Source organism: Schistocerca americana, chromosome 2, assembly GCF_021461395.2.
Source record: "Schistocerca americana isolate TAMUIC-IGC-003095 chromosome 2, iqSchAmer2.1, whole genome shotgun sequence".
NCBI lineage: Eukaryota > Metazoa > Arthropoda > Insecta > Orthoptera > Acrididae > Schistocerca > Schistocerca americana.
In genome coordinates, this window is record NC_060120.1 from 34,067,093 (window position 1) to 34,088,575 (window position 21,483).

Here is a 21,483-nt window from a genome sequence, read left to right on the forward strand (position 1 = left end):
CCAATGACTATCAGCAGAATATGGAATCGGTGGGTTCAGGAGGGTAATACGGAACGCCGTGTTGAATCCCAACGGCCTGGTATCACTAGCAGTCGAAATGACAGACATCTTATCCGCAAGGCTGTAACGGATCGTGCAGCCACGTATCGACCCGTGAGTCAACAGATGGGGACATTTGCAAGACAACAACCATCTGCACGAACAGTTCGACGACGTTTGCAGCAGCACGGACTATCAGCTCGGAGACCATGGCTGCGGTTAACCTGACGCTGCATCACACACAGGAGCGCCTGTGGTGGTGTAATCAACGATGAACCTGGGTGCACCAATGGCAAATCGTCATTTTTTCGGATGAATCCAGGTTCTGTTTACAGCATCATGAGAGTCGCATCCGTGTTTGGCGACATCGCGGTGAACGCACATTGCGAGCGTGTATTCGCCATCGCCATACTGGCATATCACCCGGCGTGATGGTATGGGGTGCCATTGGTTACACGTCTCGGTCACCTCTTGTTCGCATTGACGGCACTTTGAACAGTGGACGTTACATTTCACATGTGTTACGACCCTTGGCTCTACCCTTCATTCGATCCCTGCGAAACCCTACATTTCAGCAGGGTAATGCACGACCGCATGTTGCAGGTCCTGTACGGGCCTTTCTGGATACAGAAAATGTTCGACTGCTGCCCTGGCCAGCACATGATCCAGATCTCTCAGCAATTGAAAAAGTCTGGTCAATGGTGGTCGAGCAACTGGCTCGTCACGATACGCCAGTCGCTACTCTTGATGAACTGTGGTATCGTGTTGAAGCTGCATGGTCAGCTGTACCTGTGCACGCCATCCAAGCTCTGTTTGACTCAATGCCCAGGTGTATGAAAGCCGTTATTACGGCCCGAGGTGGTTGTTCTGGGTACTGATTTCTCAGGATCTACGCACCCAAATTGAGTGAAAATGTAATCACATGTCAGTTCTAGTATAATATATTTGTCCAATGAATACCCGTTTATCATCTGCATTTCTTCTTGGTGTAGCATTTTTAATGGCCAGTAATGCAGTATAGCTACTCGAACATCTGTGTTACTGTAGTTATGTGACAGTATGTTAGGCAAAGTTTGGACAACGAACTGGCAAATTGTGCGAATCGATTAATTCCTTCTGCAAAAGATTTTGCACCGAAGAGCCAAAGAAACTGGTACACCTGCCTAATATCCTGTAGGGCCCTCACGAGCACGCAGAAGTGTCGCAACACGACGTGGCATGGACTGGACTCATGTCTCAAGTAGTGCTGCAGGGAACTGACGACATGAATCCTGCAGGGCGGTCCATAAACCCGTAAGAGTAAGAGGGGGTGGAGGTCTCTTCTGAACAGCACGTTGCAAGGCATCCCAGATACGCTCAATAATGTTCATGTCTGGGGAGTTTGGTGGCCAGAGGAAGTGTTTAAACGCAGAAGAGTGTTCCTGAAGCTACTCTGTAGCAATTCTGGACATTTGGGGTGTCGCATTGTCCTGCTAGAATTGCCCAAGTCCGTCGGAATGCACAATGAACATAAACGGATGCAGGTGATCAGACAGGATGCTCACGTACGCGTCACCTGTCACAGTCGTATCTAGATCTATCAGGGGTCCCATATCACTCCAACCGCACACGCCCCACACCATTAAAAAGTCTTCACCAGCTTGAACAGTCCCCTGATGACATACAGGGTCCACAGATTCATGAGATTGTCTCCATACTCGCACACGTCCATCCGCTCGATACAATCTGAATCTCGTCCGACCAGGCAACATGTTTCCATTCATCAACAGTCCAACGTCGGGCGAGCCGTAAAGCTTTGTGTGGTGCAGTCATCAAGTATACGCGAGTGGGCTCTCGGCTCCGAAAGCCCATATCGATGATATTTCGTCGAATGATTCGCACGCTGACACTTGTTGATGGCCCAGCATTGAAATCTGCAGCAATTTGCGGAAGGATTACATTTCTGTCACGCTGAACGATTCTCTTAAGTTGCCGTTGGTCCAATCTTGCAGGATCTTTTTCCGGCCGCAGCGATGTCGGAGACTGATGTTTTACCGGATTCCAGATATTCGCGGCACAAAGGCGAAGTGGTCGTACGGAAAAATCCCCACTTCATCGTTGCCTCGGACATGCTATGTCCCATCGCTCGTACGCCGACTATAACACCACATTCAAACTCACTTAAATCTTGGTAACCTGCCATTGTAGCAGCAGTAACCGATGTAAAAACAAATGCGCCAAACAGTCATTGTCTTATAGCCGTTGCCGACCGCAGTGCCGTATTCTGACTGTTTGAATATGCGTGCATACACCAGTTTCTTTGGCACGTCAGTGTATGTTTCAGACTTGTTGCGAATCAGTTCAAATGTTATAAGAAGGTAGACAAATATACCTAATTAATGGTCGTCCTGTTGTTTTGTTAAAGTTTTATTGGTTGGCATGATATAAACAACATGATTCGAAAGACGATAAAAAAAAATCTGTACACGATTGGCCGTCACCCGAGTTAACAAAAATCTATATTGGTTGCCATGCTATGGCGGTGGAATAATGTCAAAATTATGATAAAGTAAAAAGTAGAAGCCAGAATGGGAAATGTTCCTGTCATAGCACAAGGAAGTCGAATATGTCCTCGGTAGAGTTAGGGATGTAAAAGAAGGGAACTAGCTTTTCGACTAGCTGGCAGCTTCAAAGACATTTAAATCTTGACATATTAGCGCTTTTTTACGAGTTAACCCTACTTCCCCAGCGAGATGAGCTCTCTTAGTTGCAAGGTGTCACACATGCATATTGCAATTTATAGGCTTTAAGTCCCGAATCCTGTGCCAAAAATCTGGAAGATTCGCTAGCCATAGCAAACAATATACAATATATGGCTAAAGAGCATATTTGTAGCAGCTAAAATAAAATTTGTCAGGTATAAAATTTCTGCGGGTGGATTTGTTCCTGGGGGGAGGGGAGGCGTTAAAATGATTTTTTTATATCTGGGTTCGGGGGATTGTTTTTTCCTAAAGGGAACCATTTCTCCCGCAAACCTACTCCCTGTTACATGTAGAGCGAGGGGTGTAAGAACAAACAAACACAAATATATGTGTTTCTAAAGAGTGGGATGCTTCTACAATAAGAAGTATGCCAGAGTGAGATTGAATGGATCCTATGCTTTAATGACGACACCTTGTGTCATATTGCACAACATTACAAGTGCCATGTCGGATGGCATGATAGATATGTCGTGTTATGCGACGTGATATCATGCATCATGTTGCTTAACTTGACACGACGCATTATGCTACAAGATATGGATACTAACAGTAACAAGTGTAAACGTGCGAATATGTCAAGATGCTTTGATTTAAATGTCTTTATAGCTGCCAGATAAGTCGAAAAGTTAGTTCCCCTCTTTTATATTCCTAACACTGCTTAGGACAAACTCGCCTTTTTTGTGCTATTATATGAGCTTTTTTTCCATGTAATATTCAGATGTTTGGATTTTACTACCGGTGATGTATTAGTATGTATTCAGCAGCCATGGTAGAGACACTGCACGGATACAGAATGAAATCTGTTTCACTACTTCGTACATTCACAAACACGTACTCTGAATAATTTTGTAACGGACAAATTGTCTCAGAAGTAAATTACAATTAGTTCCAATCACCGGGTTTCGCTCAAGCTTTTTCTGACGTTTCCCTTGGTTGTAAGGCATCTACTGGATCTGGAAATACCCTCCCATATATACCCAATGAGTTCGCCTGATGTTTGCTTCAGAAGAGTTTTGAAAATTCTGTTCTAGCTTTAGGAATACAGAAAGAAATACATTTTGAAAACTCTAACCACCACTTAGCAGTCTGTGTAATTTGTAATGTTTGCTGGGAGAAAATTTCTTGTATACCATCGCTGTAGTTTCCAAGGTTTCCTTCTGTCGACAGTTTTGTGAAGAGGGCCGTAATGGGATGTACCTTCGTAATTTTTTCACAGTTTTACGGCGGCAGAATCTCTCGTAAAAAAGAGAATACAAGAAAACTTATGAAAACAATAAGTAAACCCGAGTGTCGCGAAAAACATATTTTGTGCTATAGTGTCACTTGTAATCAACCTTTCTTATTTACACAATTTTAGCTCTTGTATCCATGTTATACAAAAGTGGTTCAATGAAATTTCGCTAGTAAACTAAAATTTTTGATAGTGTTCGCAAGTTATGAGTGTTGTACGTAACATATTTCAGACTCAGCGTTTGTGATTTACAGTCACTGTAGCATATACGCATTGCACCAAAATATCGAGTTGCATTTAGTATTTTCTTTCAACAGGAGTGCATATTGTCTGCATGTAACGTAAACTAATTCTGTATTAGAGTTGTTAGTGATTACAAAAATCTCTCTTTGCTCTTTGTCCCTGCAGTTATTAAAGAGAAGCGGTAATAATTGTCATAATATATGTTACGAAACAACTAACTCGGGCACCGTTGTTCGATCACAGTTGAAGGCTGCATATCTAATAGGTTCCAGGGCCAAGAAACATTTTGCTTTCAATATTTCATGTAATTATTGACCGAATTTAAAAAAATTAAAATGCTGTCAAAAGGTACTCATTAAGAAACACTCCTGGAAATTGAAATAAGAACACCGTGAATTCATTGTCCCAGGAAGGGGAAACTTTATTGACACATTCCTGGGGTCAGATACATCACATGATCACACTGACAGAACCACAGGCACATAGACACAGGCAACAGAGCATGCACAATGTCGGCACTAGTACAGTGTATATCCACCTTTCGCAGCAATGCAGGCTGCTATTCTCCCATGGAGACGATCGTAGAGATGCTGGATGTAGTCCTGTGGAACGGCTTGCCATGCCATTTCCACCTGGCGCCTCAGTTGGACCAGCGTTCGTGCTGGACGTGCAGACCGCGTGAGACGACGCTTCATCCAGTCCCAAACATGCTCAATGGGGGACAGATCCGGAGATCTTGCTGGCCAGGGTAGTTGACTTACACCTTCTAGAGCACGTTGGGTGGCACGGGATACATGCGGACGTGCATTGTCCTGTTGGAACAGCAAGTTCCCTTGCCGGTCTAGGAATGGTAGAACGATGGGTTCGATGACGGTTTGGATGTACCGTGCACTATTCAGTGTCCCCTCGACGATCACCAGTGGTGTACGGCCAGTGTAGGAGATCGCTCCCCACACCATGATGCCGGGTGTTGGCCCTGTGTGCCTCGGTTGTATGCAGTCTTGATTGTGGCGCTCACCTGCACGGCGCCGAACACGCATACGACCATCATTGGCACCAAGGCAGAAGCGACTCTCATCGCTGAAGACGACACGTCTCCATTCGTCCCTCCATTCACGCCTGTCGCGACACCACTGGAGGCGGGCTGCACGATGTTGGGGCGTGAGCGGAAGACGGCCTAACGGTGTGCGGGACCGTAGCCCAGCTTCATGGAGACGGTTGCGAATGGTCCTCGCCTATACCCCAGGAGCAACAGTGTCCCTAATTTTCTGGGAAGTGGCGGTGCGGTCCCCTACGGCACTGCGTAGGATCCTACGGTCTTGGCGTGCATCCGTGCGTCGCTGCGGTCCGGTCCCAGGTCGACGGGCACGTGCACCTTCCGCCGACCACTGGCGACAACATCGATGTACTGTGGAGACCTCACGCCCCACGTGTTGAGCAATTCGGCGCTACGTCCACCCGGCCTCCCGCATGCCCACTATACGCCCTCGCTCAAAGTCCGTCAACTGCACATACGGTTCACGTCCACGCTGTCGCGGCATGCTACCAGTGTTAAAGACTGCGATGGAGCTCCGTATGCCACTGCAAACTGGCTGACACTGACGGCGGCGGTGCACAAATGCTGCGCAGCTAGCGCCATTCGACGGCCAACACCGCGGTTCCTGGTGTGTCCGCTGTGCCGTGCGTGTGATCATTGCTTGTACAGCCCTCTCGCAGTGTCAGGAGCAAGTATGTTGGGTCTGACACACCGGTGTCAATGTGTTCTTTTTTCCATTTCCAGGAGTGTATATAATCTTACGGATAAAGTTTAACACAGTAAGGCAATTATTGCAGTTAAAAGCAATGTATGTGCTTGAGTCAGCATAATTCACGGAGCATAAATTACGCAGACTACATTTACGAACTTTTTTTGAGAGTGACTGCACTTAGCGGCTTCCAACCAACTTCATACATGATTTCAAACCCTTACGAAACTTCTTCTCGGTTACAATCCCCACAAAATAATGCCAGGAAAAAACTGTCCCTTACTACATTTTTGCTGTTCATGCAGTGAAACTTAGGCATGACGTTTTAATTTATTACTTTTTTTTAGTCGTCTGGCTGGTTTGAACGGCCCGCCACGATGTTCTGTCCTGCTGTATCCTCTTCGCCTGTGTAGCAGATGCTCCTTACGTCCTCAATTATGTGTCGTGTGTATTCCAGTCTCCGTCTTCCCTTACAGTTTTTACCCTCTACATGTCACTCAGGTACTACGGAGATTATTCCCTGACGTCCTATCACCCTGTCTCTTCTTGCCAGTGTTTTCCATATCTTTCTTTTTTTTCCGATTCTGTGAATAACAGCCTTATCAGTCCACCTAATTTTCAACATTCTTATGTAGCACCTCACATCAATCTATTCGGTTTTCTCACTATCCATCATTCACTATCGTACGAGTACAACACTGTGACCAAACGTATATTCTCAGAAATTTCTTCCTCAAATTAATGTCTATGTTTGATACCAATAAACTTCTCTTGTCCAGGAATGCGACTTTTGCTCATGCTAATCGCCTTCGTACGCCCTCCTTGCTTCGTCCGTCATTGGTGTTTTGTTTTCAAGCTAGCAGAATTCTTCATGATCACCAATTTTGATGTTCAGTTTCTTGCTATTCTCATTTCTCCGACTTCTAATTTTTGTCTTTTTCCGGTTTAATCTCAGTCGACATTCTGTACTCTTCAGATTTCTTTGCGTTCAACAGATCCTATAATTTTTCTTTACTTTCACCGAGGGTAGCACTGTCATCAGCGTATCTCATCATTGATATCCTTTCACCTTGAGTTATAATCCTACTCATGAACCTTTGATTTATTTCTGTTATTGGTTCTTCGATATATAAACTGAATAGTAGGCTCAGAAGACTTCACCCTTTTTAATCCTATCACTTTATTCTCGGACTTCCTGTCTCATTCTTCCCTCTTGGTTCTTGTATGTATTGTACAACATCTTGGCCCGATTTTTCTGTGTCCACAGACCCTAGGGGCGTGTCTTCATTTTTCTTCAGTCTTGCCTACATTATCAAACGGAACGTCAGAACTGCCTCTCTGGTGCCTTCAGCTTTCTTAAAGCCAGATTGATGGTTATCTAACAGATCCTCAATTTTCTTGTTGATTCTTCTCTGTTGTGGGTTGGCAGGAGAGTCAACACAGTGTTCATAGAGGAAGCCGAAAGGCACGCGTTTTAGCTCACGCAGGCTGGCGCGAGGTCTGGAACAGGACAAGGAAATTAGACTTTAGAAAAAACGGACGTAGCTGGTGGAATACTTAACTTTAATCCATTAATGGTGAACGTCGGTCTGACGGTACATGAATCACAAGATCAATAGCAACTGATAATGGCGCCTTGCTAGGTCGCAGCAAATGACGTAGCTGAAGGCTATGCTAACTATCGTCTCGGCAAATGAGGGCGTATTTTGTCAGTGAACCATCGCTAGCAAAGTCAGTTGTACAACTGGGGCGAGTGCTAGGAAGTCTCTCTAGACCTGCCGTGTGGCGGCGCTCGTTCTGCAATCACTGATAGTGGCGACACGCGGGTCCGACGTATACTAACGGACCGCGGCCGATTTAAAGGCTACCACCTAGCAAGTGTGGTGTCTGGCGGTGACACCACATTCTCTATATTATTCTTGACAGCAGCTTGGATGCATGAGCTGTGAAGCTGATAGTGCGATGGTTCTCGCACTTATCCGCCCTTACTTTCTTCAGTATAGTGTTGATGATGTCATTCCAAATGTCTGGCATGTCACCAGTCTCGTAGATTCCAACCATCAACTCGAATAATCATTTGGTTGCCACTTCCGCCCACTGATTTTAAAAATTCCAATGGAACATTATCTGTCTTATTTGATCTCAAGTCATTCAGATCTCTTTTAAATTCTGGCCCTAATACTGCATCTCCTACGTCTTCCACGTCGACTCCAGTTCCTTTATCTGTCACGTCTTCAGACAAGTCCTGCCCTCATTGAGGCCTTTAGTGACCTCTCTTCATCTGCCTGCTCTCTCCTCCTCTGACACTCTTGGTGGTACCACCCTTCCTTCTAATTTCACCGAAGATTGTTTTGACTTTTATATATGCTAATTCAGTCCTCCCGACAAGCATTTCTTTTTCGATTTCTTCACATCTTTCCCCAGCCATTTCAATTTGGCTGCCTGCATTTTCTATTTATTTCATTCTTGCACGAACTACACTGGTATTTTTTTATCGCATATCCACATCCTTAGAGAACTTCGAAAGCGTCTCTGCATTCCTCAGGACTTACATCACTCTTATTTCCACAGTTATTCTCCCGCACGATTTTCTTAAAATTCACTCTACTTTTCATCATTAGTAAACTGTGACCTGAGTCTATAACTTCACGTGGGCACGCCTCACGATTCAGAATATGAGTTGAAATCTCTGTGTGACTACGATGCAATCAAGCTGAAATGTCCCTGTGTTTCCGGGTCTCTTCCATACAAACCTCCTCCTCTCAATATTTTTGAACAGAGTATTTGCTTTTACGATCTGCAGTTTATTGCAAGTCTCAGTTAATCTTTCTCGTTTCTCTTTCCTGCTGCCAATCCCATACACTCCCGTAACCCTTTCTTCTATTTCTTCCACTAAAACAGCGTTGCAATTAGATCTTCATCTCCCTTTACGTACAGAATTACCCGTTCAGCATCCTCGTATACTTTCTCTGTCTCTTCATTTTCTGCTTGCGACGTTGGAAAATATGCCTTAACTATCACTGTCGACTCTGGTTTGCTGTCGTATCTGGTGAGAACAAACCCATCACTGAACAGTTCACAATAGCTCACTCTCTGATCTATTTTTCTATTCTTAACGAATCCTCTCGTTGTACCATCTTCACATGCTTTTGTTATTACCCTATATTCGCCTGACCATAAATCCTTATCTTCTTTCCACTTTACTTCACTGAAGCCCACAATACCTAGATTGAGCTTTTACATTTCCCTTTTCAATTTTATTAGCTTTCTTACTATTTTCAAACTTATGACATTGTATGCTCCGACTCGTAGAATGTTTTCCCATCGTTGGTTATTTCTTCTTTTTCTCATGGTCACCTCTTCCTTGGGTGTCCCCTCCCGCAGATTCGAATGAGGGACTATTTCGGGATCTTTTGCCAACGCTTTTTCAATTACAAGCCACAGGTCGTGTGAATACACACTATCTATTATCACGAAGGAACAGTGCTGAAATGGACGCTAGTTTTTTTTTTTTTTTGTTAAGCAATCACTGGATGTAAGGTGACTGATTTATTGACTCGTTTCCATTACAATCGTCATAAACTGAGATTGCTGATGATTTTTAATCATAATTTAAGCAGTTTCTGGGTTCAAATCCGGGTCCGTGGACATTCTGATTAATAGATAAAGACACTGTCCTAGACCACGGGCACTAAATCATTTCTTGACTGCTGAGAGCTTCGCAGCACATTTTGCATGTACCTGCAAAATTACGACGTACAGTTCGGGAGAGGTGAGGCCATAAACTTTGAGATGCATTAGAAACTAGCTTTTGCTTGGAGCGGAGCTCAAATTTCTCGGTGTGCACTCATCCAGTGTTTGATAATAAGACCACATAGCGACTTCCAACAGATTTTAAACATAATTTTAAAGCATTTTAAAAATTTATCTGCTTACATTCTTAGCGCCAAATATTTAAAACATCAACTCATTTGTAAAGTTGTCAGATGTCTGAAGCTGTTCTATACATGGGAGTTTGATTCTTAAAGTCAGGGGATGGGGATTTACTGATAGATCCGGAATTAGAAAGCGAAACAGCAAGCTTAGTTTAAAGTTATTTGCTAATTTTACTGTAAAACATTTTACTAGCCACCGTCACTGCTTTCCTCGCGCACGGGTTGAGTTAGGTGCGTTAATAAGCAGCTGGAAATCGCTCTGACCGCTGTCACGTGATTGGAAGTTACTGCGAATGACTGTGTTGAGAGAGTTACCGAGAGTTATACACGAATGATTCCAAAGAAATCTTAAGCGCTACCCTCTCCTCGATACTGTCTTTTCTGCAGGAAGTAGCAGAGTTTGTAGTGTCCCTTTTCAAATATTAAGGACAATACATATGAAATGACTAAAAAAAGAGACTGTGAATAATATTAAATGGACAGGTACGTCAAATTTATTATGAAAATTTATCAAATTAATTTCAAGGAAATATTATATCGATCATAATGTAAAAAAAAGACATTATATGTAATGGATGAAATCGTGTATAACGTATAGACGCCATCATTATGATTTTTGTTCTTATAAATAAACTGAAAAAAAACAATGAATTTTTCTGCTGCTGTTCGTCTGCTGTCTCTAAGGTAAGATCGCTATTGTACTGAAGAGATTACGTATAGCGATTGCATTTGTTCTGTTTGTTCCCTTGCTTAGCGATTAATTAGAGTGTATCTTGTGCTTAGTGAAAAAATATATATAAAAGTGAGTGCACTGAGTCATTTAAAAACCCATACAAGCACCTCTTCATGCAGTGTCAATTGAAAAAAGTTATTTAGCATTTTGCAGTTGCTGCGAAGCGAGCAGCGGTGATCTTTGATCGGTAACAATTGGCCGCCATTACGCAGTATATTTAAAGTTGCTATTTTGTGCAGATTACTTCAATAGCCAGCGTAGTAAAAATCATTCCAAGTCATTAAGTTATTTAAAGCGGAAAAATTCAATAATGTTATTTTGGCAAAAACTAAATATTTTAGGAGATGCAATTATTTCTAGGTCAGCGGACTTCGCCGGAATTCCATTACGCTTTAAGAGCATTTGAAATAATTTGTAGGGTGCCTTCCGCTCAAGTAAATAATAACTTAACATTTATTTTGGCGACCTACAAATCAATCTTCGTATTACGGCCTCTATTGTTTTTACGTAATAGTCAATACTAATAAATCAATATATCAAATAATAAATTACCGTAGAGAGACGTAATAAGTTGTTTTGAGTGGCTTGTCAACGGTAGGGCTAAGTGCTCCGTACAATGATGACAAGTACGAGGGAGAACTCAAGTGTTACACTCATTCCACTGAACACAAGCCCGATTTGATGACGTCCATTGACTGAAGCTGAGCCAGTGAGTCTCACTTCACCTGCTTGGTAGCCTACTGCGTCGTGTGTCATGAAGGGCAAATGCAAATGGGATAAGGATCTATTAACTGTTTGCAGTTCAGACGTTCGGCAAATGAGAAGTAAAATCCTAGTAATTAAGTATTCGCAACAAAGTGTCACGGTTTGCAGCGCAACTAAAACGCAGTGGAGGTCACATAATAGCACGTTAAGAAAGTTCTTTAAAACTTGAAATTGATAGCAATGAGATTTTGGGGAAAGTTTAAGTGAACATCGAAATGATAGTCTAATGGGGGAATGGAATTTTTGTACTTGCCACAGTAAACAAGAGATACAAATGCACCGAGAAAGAAATTCAGGCTGTTTGCAATATTGTTTGGACAAGATTTTCTTTTCTACGTCCCCTCTTATCAGATGCTGTTTGCCAGTATGCCTCGCTACGGATTAGTGATCGCCAAGATGAACGGTCGAGGGCTGAAATCTCACAGATGTTCACTCAAGGGTGAAAATACAACTGGTTCTTCCTAACGACCACCAGACTCATCCCTAGATTTTGCCAAAAACGTTAGAGAAGACTTCAGTTTGTTAGTGCGTGAGTTGACCAATCGTATTGTCGTCATCAGAGAAAACTTACACAATCCAGCAATCAGCTGGAGTAGCCACGGTCTTGTAATTTGTAGGCGTGACAAGACATTTTGTGAATCCTTACTGAATGTCGTCTCTGAAAACTGCTTAGAATAGACAGATCGGAAGCCTACTCATGATGCAATGCTTTGCGTTTAATGGCAACAAAACAACTTGATCTCTCTGAGGATGCCCACGTTGAAACTAATGTATTTGATTACAAAAGTACAAAGGGCAACTAAACCAAGTGGAAAGGTTTGTATGTTCAATCAACCAGACAAAGGGGCAGCAATATCACATCTCAAAGAAAACACTGAACATATACCTCTCGACAGGAGCATGGAGAATTGTGGCTCAAATTGAAAAGCAAAGTAGACCAATTAAGTACTTAGTAGAACAGTTCATAAGGAGAGAGACCCTCAATGGTCTGAAGTCACTGTAAATACACTTCTAAAAAAATAGAGACTATTGCACAATAAGTGCAATACAAAAATATATGGTTTTAGACAAAGTGATGCGCGTTTGTCAGGCGGGTAACGCGTGAGGCTTTCAACGACTACCGTAGTAGAATGCCGTCGAAAGATACCCGATAAAACCGAAAAAAATTCTGGCCATACTTAGTGTCCAGATCTTCATGGATGGGATGGGAACTGAAATTGAGAGTAGCAAAGCAAAAGGAGAATTGCTGAACTCCTTTTTCAAATGTTCCTTTACAAAAGAAAACTCAGGATTTTGCCATAATTTAATTCTCGCTTCACTGCAAAGATGAATGAAATAGACATTATTGTCAGCAGTGTTGAGGAACAGCTGAAATATTTAAAATTGAGCAAAGCTTCAAGGGCAAATGGAATCTCTATCATATTCTATTCTAATCTGCAGCGGAGATAGTCGTTGTTCTAACCATGATATATCGTACTCCCTCAAACAAAAAAACTGTGCCTTGTGGTTCCAAGAAAGTACATGTCACAGCCGTCTACGAGAAGGGCACCAGAAATGATCCACAAAATTACCGTCCAGTATCCTAGACATCAGTTCGTTGCAGAATCTTAGAACGTATTCTGAGCTCATATATAATGAAGTATTGCGAACAGAATGACCTCGTTCATAACAACCAGCACAGATTCCGAAAAATCGATAATGTTAAACTCAACTCGCACTTTTATCAGATGAAAATCTCAAAGCCGTGGAGCAAGGCAGTCAAGTAGAGGTAGTGTTTCTTCACTTCTCAAAAGCATTTGATTCAGTAACACAGCGACACTAATTTTCGAAAGTATGATTGTGTGGGGTAGCGAATTTTTTCTTGAGTGAGGATTTCATGATAGGGAGAACGCAGCACATTGTCCTGGTTTTAGAGCTATCGACAGACGTAGGAACTGTGGTGGGACCCTTGCTGTTCATATCGTGTATTAATGGCCTTGCGGATAACGTTAGTAGTAACCTCAAACTTTTCACAGATGATGCTGTTCTCTGTAATGAAGTATGGTCTGAAAAAAGCTCCACCAGTAGTCAGATCTTAATAAGATTTCAAAGCAGTGTATAGACTAGAAATTTGTTCAGAAAGGTAAAATTGTACTTTTTCAAAACGAGAAAACATAGTATCCCTTGACTGAATCTGTCAGCTCACATAAATACCTAGGTCTAACAATCTGTAGGGAAATGAAATGGAACGATCACACAGTCTCAGACGTAGGTAAAGTAAGTGGCATATTTAGGTTCATTGGTAGAATACTAGGGAAGTGCAACCAGTCATAGTTTACAAAGGAAATGGCTTTCAAAACACTTATGTGATCGATTTTACAATATTGCTGAAATGTATGGGTCCCGTACCCAATAGGACTAAGGCTACAGTCACAGTGGCTCCGAAAGGTTCGTCCGACGCCATTGCCAGGGGTTGCCAGTTAACTTTGGCTGATAGCTTGGTCAAAGTACGTCCGACATCTTTCGTCAATTTTGGCTAGACGGATGTAATGCCGCTTCTGCGCTTCGAGACGAGACCTGCATTACGGTTTTTGTTGTTAAAATGATGCCGAATGTATATAAATGAGCTATATCTGTATCGAAAATAACGTATTGAATAGCATACACGCATTCATCAGTAACTGAAACAACCAGACAATTTTTACAAATATACGGCAATGAAGAAAGAAATATTGTATTAAATACTTGAGGCGATTCGTGGGGGATACTGAAAAGCAATCCAACAACAGAGTATGGCTCTTAGCGGAAGAGAGGCTTATCGTAACCGTACGGTAACTTTTTGTATTCATTCTATTGAGTTGGTGCATAAATTTGTAACTTTATTTTAAAATGATAACTTTACGATTACGTTGAATGAATGTCTGATATCTGTAATGAGTATTGCACTGTAATTGTCGTGTTGCGTGTTTTAAGTACAGGTGGTGTGCTTACTCTGTTATTGGGCGATGCAACTCCCAATACCAATAACGAAATACAGTCACTGCAAAATACATTCAGCCCCTTAAGCACTGAATCCTAAGGCCCTGTTCAGAACTAATAACTTTGGTACCTGTGCACATAACAAATAAATTAAATTATCTTACCTCTAAAGCAGCAATGGTTGAATGCGATATATTCTGGTCTCTCACAAAAAAATGTAAATACGCTAACTACAGGCTCAACAGTGTGCAATGCTGGCCATAATACTTGAAATGCACATGAAATTCATTTGGCTGATAAACGAGAACATTTAAGAAAATCCAGCTTCTTTGAAAAATATATGACCTGGGCTGGGAGGTGGTACTGATTATGGTGAATTACTAACACTCAGTTTTTTTTAGCAAAACTATGTTGCAAGTTAAGTTTCTTTTCAGAAATATCTGAGAATTTAAGTCAGGACCAGTTAGGATCAGAATACCAGGTTACAAATTTTTTTAAACCTAGTGCTCGTCTGGGTCAGGTGACAGAGGAATTAGGTTCACTCTGTAAAGATTTTACGAAGGAAGACACCGTGGTTATTGTGGGTGGGCCAGGCAATAGTATTAACAGAGATCCTGGGTACAGTGTAGAGTGTGATCTGGCAAAGATTGCATCAGCAACGAGACATACCAGTGTCGAGTTTGTGTCTGTTCTGAGACGCCATGACTGACCTCATTTAGACTCGTCTGTCGGGAGAGTTAATTTTGAGTTGGAACGGATGCTTGGGCCGGGTGCGGAGTCACATATTGGTTTGGTTCCTGTTGATCCACTCAGTAGGTGGGACTATACCAGGCACGGCCTACACCTCAACAGGAAAGGGAAGGATAAACTGGCTGGGCTAATAGCAGGAAATGTGGGAGGGGGGGGGGGAGGCACTGCCATGAGTGGTAATATACCAGTGGGCATAGGTGTTGGAGCAGCAGCTTTTTTAGGATAGGTAGGACAGAACGAAGTCAGGTTCTGTGAGAAGTAAAGAAATCAAACAGCATAATCCTGGCACATTGGATCAGCGAACTCAGCTGTTGGTTAAAAATTTAGAGCAATCAGCAGAAATTTTATTTCCTCCCTATTTCATCTCGGTAAATGTGAAATGCCAACTATCTTTAGTGCATCAAAATATTCGATGGCTTAGAAGTAAAAATAACGAACTACTCATGTGCATTGATGAATTAGAGTCATCAAATCTAGCTGATATAATTTGCCACTCTGAACATCATGTGACCACTGGTATAGATATGTTAAACCTTACAGAATTTAAGTTAGCCTCTTACTTCTGTAGACAAAATATGGAGAAAGGACGAGTTGCCACAATTGCTAAAAACAGTTTTAAATTTAAGAATACTGACATTACTAAATTTTGCTTAGAGCAGCACTTAGAAGCATGTGCAACAGAGATAGAATTTCATAATAGGTCCTTTATAATAGTAGCCATATACAGAGCACCTTCAGGACATTTCAACCTGTTTATAAACGGTCTTGAGATATATTATCTCATCTAACATTAAAAAACAAAGAACTAGGGGTTGCTGCTGATTTTAATACACATGTCTTGAAAAACACTCTCAGTGAACAGTTACTGAAGTCATTCAATTTAATTTCTACTGTAAATTTCCCAATTAGGTTATACAAAAGTTTTAAGACTGCTATTGATAATATCTTCATAGAAAATTCTAGACAACTAAGCCACATTACAAAACCAGTAGTAAATGGGCTATCTGACCATGACATGCAACACCTAATGTTAAATTTTGAAAATTGCCAGAGTAAAACATCTATCAGAACTGAGTACAGAAGGCCAATAAAACAGTCAAAAACTGGGAAATTTAGGAGATTGCTCAAAGAAATTAATTGAATGGATGTCTACAGCATCCAAGACACAAATGGAAAATGCAAAACATTCATTAATAAAGTTAGCACCTTATTTGAAAATTGTTTTCCCCTGAAAGTAACTCAAATTAAGCAGAAGTCTAATAAGAAACCATGGATCACACAAGGGATAAAGATATCATGTGAGACAAAAAGGAAACTGTATCTGATATGTAGGGACACCTTTGATACTAGCATTATAGCTCATTACAAAAATTACTGCAAAATATTGAAGAAGGTTATCCAGAAATCTAAACACCTGCATTGTGAGAAGAAGATAAATACATCCAGCAATAAAATAAAAACAATATGGGATATAGTTAAGTCCGAGACAGGTAGGACCAAAAATGAGGAGGAACAAATAGCTCTAAAAATAAATGAAACCCTGGTAACAAATGCATGTTGTGTTGCAAACCATTTAAACAAGTATTTTGTCTCTGTTACTGATAGCATGGGGTTGTCAGGTTCAGTAAATAATGCAATGTAATATCTGAGACCAGTGCACGCAAGCAATCTCAGTAAAATGTAATTGACACTTACTTCACCCAAAGAAATAGAATACATTGTAAAGTCCTTGAAATCAAAGCATTCTAGTGGTTATGATAACATATCAACAAAGTTATAAAAGAGTGTTCATGTGAGCTTAGACATATCTTAAGTTACTTGAGTAATCAATCACTTGTCACAGGAACATTCCCAGACTGGCTTAAATATGCTGACGTTATACCTCTCCACAAGAAAGGGACAAAGAAATGCCGTCAAATTACTGACTGATCTCACTTTTGCCAGCTTTTTCAAAAATCTTCGAAAACGTTATGTTCAACTGTCTACCTAAGCACCTTAGTGAAAATAACATACTGTCAAAGTCACAGTTTGGGTTTCTTAAGGGTTCTGATATTGAGAAAGCTATTTACACTTACAGTGAACATGTCCTTAATTTATTGGACAACAAATTAGAGGCAATGGGCATATTCTGTGACCTGTCAAAGGAGTTTGACTTTGTGAATCACAGCATTCTTTCAAGTAAATTAAAATATTATTGCATCACTAGTAGTGCTGCAAAGTGGTTTCAGTCATATCTTACTAATAGAAATCAAAGGTTGTCGTTACGTAACACTTCAGCAGCAGGCAATAAGACATCATTTGACTGGGAAGAAATTACATGTGGTGTTACCCAAGATTCCATACTAGGTCCACTACTTTTTCTTGTGTATATTAATGACCTGTCATCTGTACATTACCAAATGCCAAGATTGTCTTATTTGTAGATGATACAAACATTGCAATAAATAGTAAATCAAATATAAATTAAGAAAGGGCACCTAATCAAATTTTTACTGACATTAATAAGTGGTTCATAGCCAATTCACTGTCATTAAACTTTGAAAAGATCCACTATATGCAGTTCAGAACTTCCAAGAGATTCCCTTCTAGTGTGTGTATAAAATATGATGACATGGAAAAAGAAGTTGAGAGTATAAAATTCTTGGTATTACAACTTGATAATTAATTCAGTTGGGAGCGACATACTAACGAACTGCTAAAGCGCCTAAACAAGTCTGTATTTGCAGTGTGAATGATGTCATACATAGGAGATATAAATATAAAAAAACTGGCATATTTTGGTTATTTTCACTCCATTATGTCATATGGTATCATATTTGGGGTAACTCCACAAGTACAGAAGCGTATAAAAAGAGTAATGTGTAGTGTAAATCCAAGAACATCATGTCGAAACCTATTTAAAGAATTAGGCGAACTAACCATAGCTTCTCAGTATATTTATTCCTTAATGAAGTTTGTTGTAAATAGTACATCTCTTTTTCCAACTAACTGCTTAGTACACAGTATCAATATTAGGAATAACAATATACATTAAGATTTAAAATCACTTACTCTTGGCCAGAAAGGAGTCCAGTATTCAGCAATGCATATTTTCGATATGTTACCAGCAACCATTAAGAGTTTAGTCTCAGACAACACACGACTTAAACGTAATTTAAAAGAATGTTTGGTGGCCAACTCTTCCTATTCTATCCATGAATTTCTCAACAAGTGCAGTAGACCATTTAATGAAAATTTATTATACTTTATTTTTTGACAATACTTGGTTGTAACAGCCAAGTAACTACCTACTGTGTGAAAGATGGATGTATGGAAAGCAGATGTAAGTCTTAAGTCTGTAAATAGTGGAAGTTTAATTTTAAATCTTGTACATAATTTGACTGTTCTTAACTGAGGATCATTGAAATGTATAATTTACTTTAATTTTTGACAATACTTGGCTGTAATAGGCAAGTAACTAGCTACTGTGTGAATGATGGATTTAATGAAAGCAGATGTAAGTATTAAACCTGTAAATATTGGAAGTTTAATTTTAATTCAGGTACATAAATTTGCTGCTTATTGACTGAGGATCATTAAAAGTAATGAAACTCATGTTTTTCTAATTACATTGTTTTAATGTGTTTATCTGACATGTTCACACCCAGGTGGATCCCTTCTTTTGTGGGTTTATGGAATGAATAATTAATCATCATTATCATCATCATCATCATTATCATCTCATCACCAGTAGCGGTACAGGATAGGAATGGTCGGTGTTGTACATAAGCCAATCGACGACTAGCAAGAAGAGGTGAACATTGGCCACCCGCTGATTTTTGTGATTTTGACTTAGAGCACTCAGTATCCGTACACCCGATTTTTGAACCTTCTGCACGGCATGCAAATGTCGCACGATGTTGGAATGCTCACAATTCATTACATTTGCTAGTTCTCGAGTGTACTGACGTTGATTATTGTGGATTAATGAGTTTAAGTGGTTTTCATCAAACCCCGAAGGTCTTCCTGAACGTGGAGAGTCACTAAAGTCAAAACGATCCTCCTTATAACGAGAAAACCGTGTTCTTGCCGTGATCTGACCAATGGCGTTATCCATATACATTACGTTGCCGCGCTCTGTCGAATGGCATTGTTCCCATACACGAAGCAAATGTTTCTGGCTGCATCCACTAGTGTTACCCCTGTGTTGAGCTCCAACAGAAGAATATATCGGAAATGTTGCGATTTCTCCAACTGGCACTACATTTTCTAGCGTCCCGTGCTTCACTTACTATCTCCAAACGACAAAATGACAACATGTAAAATCAAATAACAACACTGAACTACATGTACAAAACGACAATCGATAAATAACCCATACCAACTGGAATACCAATATGCAAAACAAAAACGCTACGAACTTATGCACCAACCTAATATTGGGTATCTGGTTCAAATAATTGAGAATGATCTATACCTGTTATTAACTACAATTCTACTGGACTACTACTAAGTAAAGTTCACCACACTAAACGTAGTTAATTAATACAATTTGCAGAATACCACTTTTAAATGAATCTGCTTGCAAATCATCTGCATACATCAATTATGTACTCAATTAATTGTAAGCGAATAATTTTAATTTACCTTTGGTTGGCACATGTTTAATTAATAAAGAAATTATGTTGCAAATCTGAAATGATGGTGAAATCAAAATAACTTTGTTATAAAATCATCGAATTTTATTTTGCAAACTATTTTGTGATATTTCCCTGCTTTGATATTTCTCGCCCTCATGATGCTAAAAACTCCTTTCTTGTATTAAAACTTAAAAATTTGTCATAATCCATTTAACACTGGTTCCCATCAGATTACCGAAGTGAAGCGCTGTCGGGCTGCACTAGCACTTGGATGGATGGCCAAACGGTCTGCTGAGCGCTGTTGGCAAGCGGGGTACAGTTACCCCTTGTGAGGCAAACTGAGGAGCTACTTGATTGAGAAGTAGCGGCTCCGGTTTCGTAGACTGGTACATGACGCCTGTGAGCTGAAGATGACACAGCAGCCGGTCGGTGCACTCTGAAACGTTTTGGAATGTCCTTACAACCAGCAATGCTGTTAACCAGTCCCTTGCTGAATTATCAACACACATCCAAACACTAAGACAGTCATTTAGCATCTGAGATTTTACACATAGAGTATGACCATTAGAAACGTGTGCAGTAAAATGGGTCCTTACTATTCACTTAATTTGAAGAACTGGTGTCTATACAATTACAAATTTACGGCATAAGAATACAATTAAAAAGGTACAGAAAACATCATTAAAGAACATAATACTACAGACAACATTTTTAGTAATACAGGCTTTACAAAAGAATAGAAATAAGCATATACATGAGTATTATAGAAATTGCGACATAACTAATAAATGAGAATATTCAAACATTAATTTGACATATAATCATTAAAGGAAAACATAACAGAATAAATAATATCCAAACATCTATCCAAAGTATTTGAGGATAACAGTACTCATCATCATAGTACATGCAGCTTAGTATCAGAAACGTCTACAACACATAAAGACAGGAAGAACATAGACACACAAGGGTACACATAAACACATAGTGGAATAACGCAAAAGGAAAGGACAGGGTTTGTTTTCAGTATAACATTTGGTTCTGCAGTATTTATCATATTTGACATGCAAACAAAACTTTCTTTCCAGAACGAGATTTTCACTTTGCAGCGGAGTGTGCGCTGATATAAAACTTCCTGGCAGATTAAAACTGTGTGCCAGGCCAAGACTCTTTTTTTTTTTTTAATATTTAGAACCGATTATCTCACTTTGTTCGCTTTTGTTCGTCGCAACTGCTCGGGGCGGACGTCGTAAGACACCCTTTCAAGTTGATCGATTAACTCAGTTTTTTTATTACAGAGGGCAGCTACCCCTCTGACCGAACACGCTGAGGTACCATGCCGGCGACTGATATGAAACTTCCTGTCAGATTAAAACTGTGTGCCGGGCCGAGACTCGAACTCGGGACCTTTGCCTTGCATGGGCAAGTGCTCTACCAACTGAGCTACCGAAGCACAACTCATGCCCCATCCTCACAGCTTTACTTCTGCCAGTTCACAGATGAGATTCTGTAGAGTTTGAAAGGTAGGAGACGAGGTACTGGCAGAAGTAAAGCTGTGAGGACGGGGCGTGAGTCATGGTTGGGTAGCTCAGTTGGTAAGCACTTGCCCACGACAGGCAAATGTCCTGAGTTCGAGTCTCGGCCCGGCACACAGTTTTAATCTGCCAGGAAGTTTCAAAACTTTCTTTGCATCTCGGAAATCCCCCTTCATTTTTCATTTATTC

General features: G+C 40.6%; 1 non-coding gene across 1 annotated transcript; it reads right to left on the bottom strand.

The window, feature by feature from the left end:
- Window positions 1-21,137: 21,137 nt before the first annotated feature.
- On the bottom strand, window positions 21,138-21,214 carry Trnaa-ugc. The gene has a single exon. It is a non-coding gene; the product is annotated as a tRNA-Ala (tRNA).
- Between the last annotated feature and the right edge of the window lie 269 nt (window positions 21,215-21,483).